This window comes from Lycium barbarum, chromosome 1 (genome assembly GCF_019175385.1).
Source record: "Lycium barbarum isolate Lr01 chromosome 1, ASM1917538v2, whole genome shotgun sequence".
In the NCBI taxonomy this organism is placed as follows: Eukaryota; Viridiplantae; Streptophyta; class Magnoliopsida; order Solanales; family Solanaceae; genus Lycium; species Lycium barbarum.
The window spans coordinates 86,122,105-86,131,529 of record NC_083337.1 but is presented as its reverse complement, the minus strand read 5'-3'; the positions used below and the strand labels follow the sequence as shown (position 1 = coordinate 86,131,529).

The 9,425-nt window shown below is 36.8% G+C and overlaps 1 long non-coding RNA gene across 1 annotated transcript; it reads left to right on the top strand.

Annotated features, from left to right (window-relative positions):
• The first annotated feature begins 1,824 nt into the window (after window positions 1–1,824).
• On the top strand, window positions 1,825–4,667 carry LOC132641077 (uncharacterized). Its single transcript, XR_009582682.1, has 3 exons — window positions 1,825–2,133; window positions 3,071–3,113; window positions 4,183–4,667. It is a non-coding gene; the product is annotated as an uncharacterized LOC132641077 (long non-coding RNA).
• Window positions 4,668–9,425: the final 4,758 nt, after the last annotated feature.

Below are 9,425 nucleotides of genomic sequence, written 5' to 3'. Positions count from 1 at the left end.
TACATAGCGTACCCGACCATAGAGGTTCGGTGTTTCATACATACTTGGCCAACCAAGGCTCAAGGTTATATCTACCTGGCCCTACCAAGGCTTCAGGGTTATCCGTACCATCTGCAGATGTGTGCGCGCGTTACGTAATCGAATACATACATATACATATATTCTACCCGGCGTTATAAGCTCGGGGTTTCAATATAGCCCTTCATAGGCACACATAAGTATAATAGCCCATAGGCACCTTTAGCATCATTATTATTATTATCATTAACATTTCTATCATCATTATTATCGTTACGTCTATCTTATAGGCTTACTCGTCACATGAGGAGCGTAGTACAATCATAGTACATATCAAGGATTATGAGTTTACGAGCTCGGAAGATCAATCATTTGAAGACAACATACTCGTATAGAGGATTTAGAAATTTGGCCAAAGAACCATGCCTTATGAAAGAAGGGTTAGCCTTACATACCTTTTCGTTCGACTATATAGCACTTGCACGTTCTCTTTTCAATACTTGCGTTTATACCTTCATTAAGGTCATACTATCGTTAGAATCGACAACTAGCATAAATGGCTAAAGCTAGGAAAAATCGGACAGCATTTCCTTTATTTATACAACATTCCTCCATATCGTAATTCAACTCCGCAACATCAACAATACATTTACAATATCATAACAATAGCCTTTAGTCATCTACATTATCCATATTCTCAATTCACTTCCCATTTTCCATATTCAAGACCACAACACACGGTTTCGTCCATTCACGTACAATGCCTATTATATGATCTTAACGTCATTTATAACCCATTCAGGTCACAACACAACAACAATCATGATTCAATTCAAACTATTTCTCAAAACGTCACTATTCATCTTTCATGACCCATTTTGCTATACTCTTCTAAAATCCAAGCATTTTAACTTCCAAAGACCTTAAAAAACATATAAATACCATAAATATTACCTTAGATGTTGTAGGAACAAGCCTTAGTCGAAATACTCCTCTTGAGCAAAAACCCTAGTTTTCCTCCATTTGGATTTCTTGACTTGAATGATCTTTAATAGGTTGGCTTACACTTGATTCACGTGATTTATGTTGTTGATGGCTTATAATCTGTTACATCTCGTATTTTTGTGCGTTGGAAAGCATGCGAGTTAAATGACATTAGTAACGGAAGCGAGGTTATCCCTCAAGCTCATAGGTGGTTAGAGTGATGGTACAGATGTATTGAAAGGATTAGAAGTCAAGTGAATTGGATAAAATATTTTTCATTAAGGTTCAACATTTATTTGAGTGAAATACGGTCCAAGCTATTATAGCCCGTATTTTTGGACTAGGAAATTGAACCGCCAAACATGAGCAAATTTACTCGATCCCGGAGGATTTGGTCTTTTCAAGCATGAAAACCAAGAACCCGGTGTATACAAGGAATGAAGTTTAAAAAAAAAAATTATGCCTTAACAGGCGTGAAAATAATGATTGGGAATAATATTTATGTATGTATAAAGAGGATATGGACTAGAGTTCTACTACATAATTATGATAATGAATATATCGAGTATGTTAAAATTGATCCATGTTTAAGTTAATTGAGATCAAGAAATTAATTATGCGTGTAATTGATTAAATGGAGATTTGTATTGGAGACAAGGAATTTATGAAAATTATGGGATAAATATAAGGTGGATATAGTCCAAGTATGTACAGTAGGTTGCAGAAATATTATTAGTACATGTATGCACGTGTCCACTCATTTGCATGAATAGATAAAGAAGTATTTTAAGAGGGCAACATGTGTAAGTTTATTAAGAGATTCCATAAATTTCCATTATCTATTCATTCCAATTTAGATATAGGAACGAAATTCTAGAATACGTTCCTTCAACAATAGGCTCTTAATCTAGATCTTCACACCAAAATAAACGTACCAGCACATAAATTTATTTTACGGACCAGCAGGCACATTTCTTCTATACCAATAGGAAAAGTACAATCCCTCTCACGAAGACACATAGCGGGTTTTGCACACCGCTTCGATTTTGTTGTTCCGTTTTTGGCATGGTTGAATCCGGGTTTTCTTCGTAGTGAAGTAAGGTGGAAGAAGATTATTTCTTGGAATATAAGGTAAGAATTCTCCTCTACTAGATATATTTAAATTCGTCCAGGTCATAGTTAAATTGTGAGATGAGAACTACCAAATTAATTAAGATTATTGGATAAATTTACATGGATGAATAGTCTCCATGTGACACATGGCAAGTAAATGACAATATGACTAATTGTATGCAAGGTGCTGGTGGTTGACACGTTTTTTTGGAATAAAGAGTAAATACTAAAATGGAAATTTGGGGTGGACTCCACTGTCCACCAAAGAAGATATACTTGAGGTAACTTCAAACAAGAGGAAAGAGTGATATACGTATAGGTGCTGCTATATAGCTCTAGGTAGAAAATATACATGTCCAGTTCTTCTTGGTTTTTACTTTTGATGAATTTTCCTAAGAAGAAGGTTTGCAGCAAATTCTTCATTTAATTACACCAAAAATTTATTCAATGGATACATATATAGGTACACACACACCAAAAGCGTTCCAGCAATATATATATATATATATATATTGGGTAATTAATTTGAGGAGCTAAGTTATAAACAACAAAGGTAAATCCAAGTGTTGTTTATTTGGGAGAGTTGTTTGAAGTGAAGCAAGCTTAGGTTTAGAGATATTATTTTTTATTAAGGTATGATTTTGCTTCTGATTTATGTTATTGAGCTTGTAGAAGTCATGGCTAGTATGTATGATCCAAAACCCGTGATGTGAAGGTCGGAAATTATAGTTGTGATGTTGTAGCATATTGAACTGTTTTAGGGTGCTCTGATGGTGTTGTTGTGGCTGGAAATTGTAAAACAATATGTTGTATATGTACAAGGTTGATGAAATAGATCTGGAGGAAAAGAAGAATATAGAAGAGAAAAGAGTTATTAGTAAAAAGTCGAGCTTGTTGCCCGTTATAACTTATTCTATCTTTAGCTTGACGATGGTGTTATAATCGTTTATTGTAGATTGGGGTGTGTAACGGCGTGTCGAGGAGTGGATCAACGAAAGGTATGTAAAGTTGTCCCTTCTTTCTTTTGGCATGTCCTAGACGTAAGTGATGAATGGCATGAGCTTTGGGGTAATTCCATTCATAAGTTCCGAATATGATTCATGATTCTTATTCACTTCTTGATGTTAGAGCTTTTAAAGTAGTTAAGCCACTGCCCTCGAGCTTTCTATATGTTGTATAGTATAATCGTATGTATAAGTCTCTATTCCTAAAGGCTCTATAATGACTAATGTCCTTAACTTTCATAAGCTGTCTCGTATTGATTTGATACCTGTCTATGATCCCTGAGACGTTATTTAATATAGTTCATAATGATATTCAAAGAGCCACTATGATGGCTAATGTTCTTGATTTCCATAAACTATTTTATTATGTCTTGATACGTGTATATAATCCTTGAGGTTCTATTTTTATATAATCCACAGCGACATTCGAAAGGTATTTGATATGACTATTGTCTTGGTTTTCAAATGATGATTCGTTTTGATTATTCTATTGAGTCCCAGATATGATTTAATTTGCATATAGTTTCTCACTACTCTGCTCGTGCATGCCTCAATACATCTTTCACTGAGTCCCGGGCCAGGACATGTCTTCGAGCACAGATCCACTGCATTATTCACCGAGTCCCTCACTAGAGGGCCGGGACACGTTATATATATATGATGATATGATGACATGATGATACGGGGATGGCGGCCAGGATGGCACATGATGATCTTATTCACCGAGTCCCTCACTAGAGGGCCGGGACACGTTATATATATACATGATGATGATATGATTTTATTTACCGAGTCCCTCACTAGAGGGCCGGGACACGTTATACATATGCATATGAATAGGATGATCCTCTAATGGTGACATTAAGTTTCATAACGAGTTAAGTCTGATATTGACACTATGATTTATGGTTCAAAGGTAAGCCTTGTCGTTTTCTGGTTATTGTACTGGTTTTCTGTACTCCTCACTTCAGTATGATCCTATTTATTGTATTTATGCTTTACATGCTCAGTACATATTCCATACTGACCCCCTTTCTTCGGGGGGCTGCGTTCATGCCCGCAGGTACAGATGCTCACGTTTGTAACCCGCCAGCTTAGGAGTCCTATTCAGCTATCTTGGAGTGCTCCCTTGTCCTGGAGCCTAGCTTTTTGGTACAGATTCTCCTGTTGTATATATGTGTCTATTCAGGGGTACGGCGGGGCCCTGTCCCGTCATATGTTACTGTTGATACTCTTAGAGGTCTGTAGACATGTATGTGGGTTGTATTTTGATGTGGTCAGTTGTGTATATGATCATTATGCGTGTTCTATCGCTGTAGCAGCCTTGTCTGCTTGCATAGTATAGCAACATGTATAGTGGCAGCCTCGTCGGCTTGCATATGTAAATATGATGCGATGTAATTAGTCGATGGCCTATAGTATCGGCCAAATAATGTTGACAGGTACGTATGAGTGTCCAGCTCGGACACTAGTCATGGCCCACGGGGCTGGGTCGTGACATAATCCTTGAAAACTTGTGTAATAAATGTAGAGAGATGTTTTAGAGAGAAGGGATGAAATGTGGAAATGATTTTATGAACTTGGTCCCTATTAAATAACCCATTCACTGATCTGTCGGGTCCATTATACGGTCCGTATAATCGTTATACGGTCCGTATAATTGATCGTAAAACGTGCCTTTCCTTCACCCTTCACCGTGACCATTTGACGGTTCATTATACGGGCCGTAAAAATTTATACGGTCCGTATAATTGACCGTAAAATTGCACCAGTGAGCAACCTTCGCTGTGATGGTTTTACGGTCCATTATATGGTCCGTAAAACATTATATGGTCCGTATAATGTGCCGTAAAACTCACCAGTCCACTGAACTTGTTCTCGTCACTTCGTTGATCTCCAATCCTTATGGAACCTTCTTAACACTTGTTTAACACTTCATTAGCAATCTAAGGGACGTTATAACTCTTTCCCAAAATGCCCTTAAGTCATCATTAACTCGATACTCGTATTTCACTAGTTCATTCACTTGCGTACCAACGGAAGATTTTCCGAGGTGTAACAGTGCTAGATTTCGGTGGTAGTTGGGATGACCACCTACCTCTTATAGAGTTCGCCTACAATAATAGCTATCATTCTAGTATTCAAATGGCCCCATATGAAGCCCTATATTGAAGGAAGTGTAGATCCCCAATTAGGTGGTTTGAAGTAGGAAAGATACAACTAATAGGTCCGGAATTGATTCAACAAGCGGTGGAAAAGATAAAGGTTATACGAGATTGATTGTTAACAGCCCAAAGTTGCCATAAATCTTATGCGGACAACCGTCGGCGAGACTTAGAATTCCAAATTGATGATTGGGTAATATTGAAGGTATCACCGATGAAAGGCGTGATGAGATTTGGTAAGAAGGAAAAATTAAGCCCTCGATACATTGGACCTTATAAGATTGTCCGCAAGATAGGCCAAGTAGCATATGAACTGGACTTACCTGTAGAACATGAATCAGTCCATACATTTTTTCATGTATCAATGCTCCGTAAGTGTGTCGAAGATCCCACTAGAATTGTACCAATAGATGATGTTCAAGTGACGAAAAAATTAATTTATGATGAGGTACCTATTGCCATACTAGATAGGAAAATACGGAAACATAGAAATAAAGAGGTGGCTTCGGTCAAAGTCTTGTGGCGAAACAATAATCGAGAGGAAATGACTTGGGAAGCGGAAGAAAAAATGAAGTCCAAGTACCCGCAATTCTTTCCACCCCTGGACGAGATTCAAGATGAGACATCAGTATTTTGAGGTATGTAATGTTTTTCTTTTAATGCTTTTGGTGGTGTATGGACATAATTTCTTGCCATTGTGTTGTAGCCTAGTGAGGCGATGTTATTGTGGGCTGTTGTGACAGGATGGTAGCACCATATTATAGGGGACACTCTAGCGAAATTTCTGTAGGATTCCCGAGAACTTAACATTCGAGGACGAATGTTTTTAAAGGGGGGAAGAGTGTTACACCTCGGAAAATTTCATGTTGTTGTATGGTAGATAGACTAATGTAGGGTCAGAATTATATGATGTTTCTAAAAGTAATAAGTAGTACTTAACGGTTCTAATTAAGATTCCAAAGACATTTGAAGCAAGAAAAGAGACTTCATTGAAGAATGTTAGGTGTAAGTCGTGTTTTGGAAGGGTTTTGCAAAGTACCGAACTAAGGTTGACTTAATGATGTCTTGAAGAAGAGTTATAACGTTCCTAAGATTGCTAATGAAGTGTTAAACAAGTGCTAAGAAGGTTCCACAAGGATTGGAGATCAAACGAAATGACGGAAATGATTTCAGGAAAGTGGAGTTATACGACCACTTATACGGTCCATATAACTTTATACGGTCTATATAAGGGTCCGTATAACTTAACAGAAAAGATATTTTCCCTGATGATGAACTACAGACACCTATACAGACCGTATAATGTTATACGGACTGTATAAGGGTCTATATAAGTCCCGATGGGCTGAACGTTTTCCAAGTCTAAAAATGTGATCCCACTTCTAATTTCTCATTTTCCAGGTTCTCCACTTCTAATTTTCTAGAATATTCCACTCACTCTATTTACAAGAACTCAAGGGAAATCAAATATCAATATTGTAACACCTCGTATCTTAGTACTTATGTTAGACTCGTAACGTTAGAGTTTTAGCGAAAAATTTGAAAGTTTGTACGTATTACAAAAGTGGTTGACCAGCCTAATTCAGGCACCCGTAACTCCTTGATTAGTTAATAATTTGAGAAAACTTGAAACATGAAAGTTGTAGCCCTTTGAAATATCTTTCCAACGGTATCTTGTGGAGATGAAACAGAGCTCTGTGGTAAGGGTTATGCCTATTTTACTAACACTAGTTAGAGCAAAATTTTCAAATTTTGGGTTACGTTTTTTGGCCTTTTCCTACTCGAATTGGGACTCCCTATTTTATTATTTTATGAAGAAAAAACGTCAATAACACTATTATAAACCCTAAGAGACTATTTGTTTTCTCTCTACCTCCATCCCTAAAGAACCTAGGCACTTCCACTTTCAAAAAACTCATTTTTTCAATCAACAAAAAATCAAGAAAGTTTCAAGAATTTGGTTTGGCAATATAGTTTCCTAAGGTTTCCTCCAAGGTAAATATTTAAATCAAGAACCTTTGTATTCTACAAGATTTATCATTTACAAAGACTAGAATAAATCCATCCATCCCGTTACCCTATAAAAATCAAGAGTTGTAAAAAGTTGGAGAAAACTCTAGTATTTTTTTGTTGAGTTTCATTCCAACCAGCAATATTAATTTGGTGTTTCCCTATAATCTAACCGTTGATCGAGCCCAAATTTTAACCGATTGTTCATAACACATAATTCTAAAATATGAACGGTGGAGATTGGATTGGGTGGTCCGGAGAAGTACCCTTTGGGCCACGAACATTAGCTACGAAAATCAGTGAAAATCCTCTCAAGGTTTCCAAATTAAAAGCTTTTGGAATTCTTCTTCAAAGATTCAGACTTTTCATCAAGTTTTGTAGTGATTAAGGTATGTAGACGCTATCCACATGTGGATACATCCTTGTTCTTCCTCATGTTTTAGTATTCCATGATTACACCCCAGGTTTTAGGATTCTAGGTATATTCATGATAAACCCTAGACACTTGAACCATGATTTAAATATTATATTGTCAGTTGCAATCCCGTTTAATTAGTCTTAATTTACTGTTTTGGTGATTAAGACTCAATCTGTAATCCATGAAAACCCATGACTTGTATCCCATTGGTTCTATAACACAAGATATGAGATATTGTGCTTATTTCCATGAAAAGCTTGTATACATATTTATATATGTATTTATTGTCATGTCTTCATGTATCCATGTTCATGTTAAGAATCAGAAAATCATGTTTTCAGTTGTCTTTCATGTTCGGGAGTTGTATTAATACCGAGTAGGCTCAAATAGCTTGAAACTACGTATGCCAACGTAGGTTAAGGATCGCTCCGCCCAGTTAGGACGATTCCTTCATGTTTTCCCCATTGAGGGATTTGTGTTCCATTCATGTCATGTTCATGTCTTGTACCCTGGCAAGGTACAAGATGGCTTAGCTGATCAGGCCGAGATCAGACTCCACGTTTCTCCCCGTGGTGGTTCATGTCGGTATTACAATTATTATCATGTTTTCACCTCAGTTACATATTATTTCATGCTTACAGTACTCATGTTCATGTTCAGTTTCAACATTCATGTTCAGTTTCAGTTTCATGTCTATATATTATGTGCGTGCTTATTTCTCTCATGTGTTTACTTACCAGTACATTCAAAGTACTGACGGCTCCTTTTATTGCCTTGGGGGCCTGCATTTCACGATGCGGGTACTGATTTATAGGACGACGCCTCTGCTCATTAGGATCTACATGTTATATCTCGCATTTTTGCACATTTGGAAAAATTTGAAATAATCTTGACTTGTAGGAAATAAGGCTATGTTTTTATTTTATTTAACATATGTGTGATATTCGTGAAAAAAATATTGACGCGGAAATAAGGAGGAAGACCAAGGGCAAAATTGGAATTTCGGAAATCGGGTTCTGGAATTACAAATTATGATCCTTAATTAATTAGGCTCAAAAAATAAAAGAGAAATTGAGGCCCAAAGCAAAGGGGTGGACGGCCATGTGCCTTGGCCCAAGCCCAAATAATTAGTCATGTGATTAATTAATATAAAGAGGGGCTAGTCTTCAAGAAATTTCAACAAGCAAAACAAAAAAATGAAGAACACCCCAAAGGGGCCATTCGGCCGAACCACAATAGAAAAAAAAAATTCTAGCCTTCCAACTTCAATTCAAAAATCTCTTTCTTCTTGAATTCTTAACAAGTTCAAGACGCTCTTCGACGTGGTATAATTAGTTAAGTGAGAAAACAACATTTGCGGCAAGTGAGAATTTGAAGAAAAAGGTAAGAATTCTATTCTTTTGTGTTATGGAATAAGTGTATATGTTATAATGATTGGAATTGGATAAGAATTATGACATTGTGGTGTGTGTGTGCATGGCCATGTGTGTGTGTGAAGTGGTGCATGGCCGTGAGCCATAGTGTAGTGAAGGGAAGGTGAAGTGAAGTTCATTTAGTTGGTTAGTTATGTCGTTGTGACCTTTGTGACGTAAATAAAGGTTTAATGAATCGAGTCGGCGTTGAAATTGTTTGTATGTTGTTATGGGAAACTATATACTTCTAATGTAGTTTTTATGTAACCATGGAAGTAGAATTCTAAAATGTGAATTATGG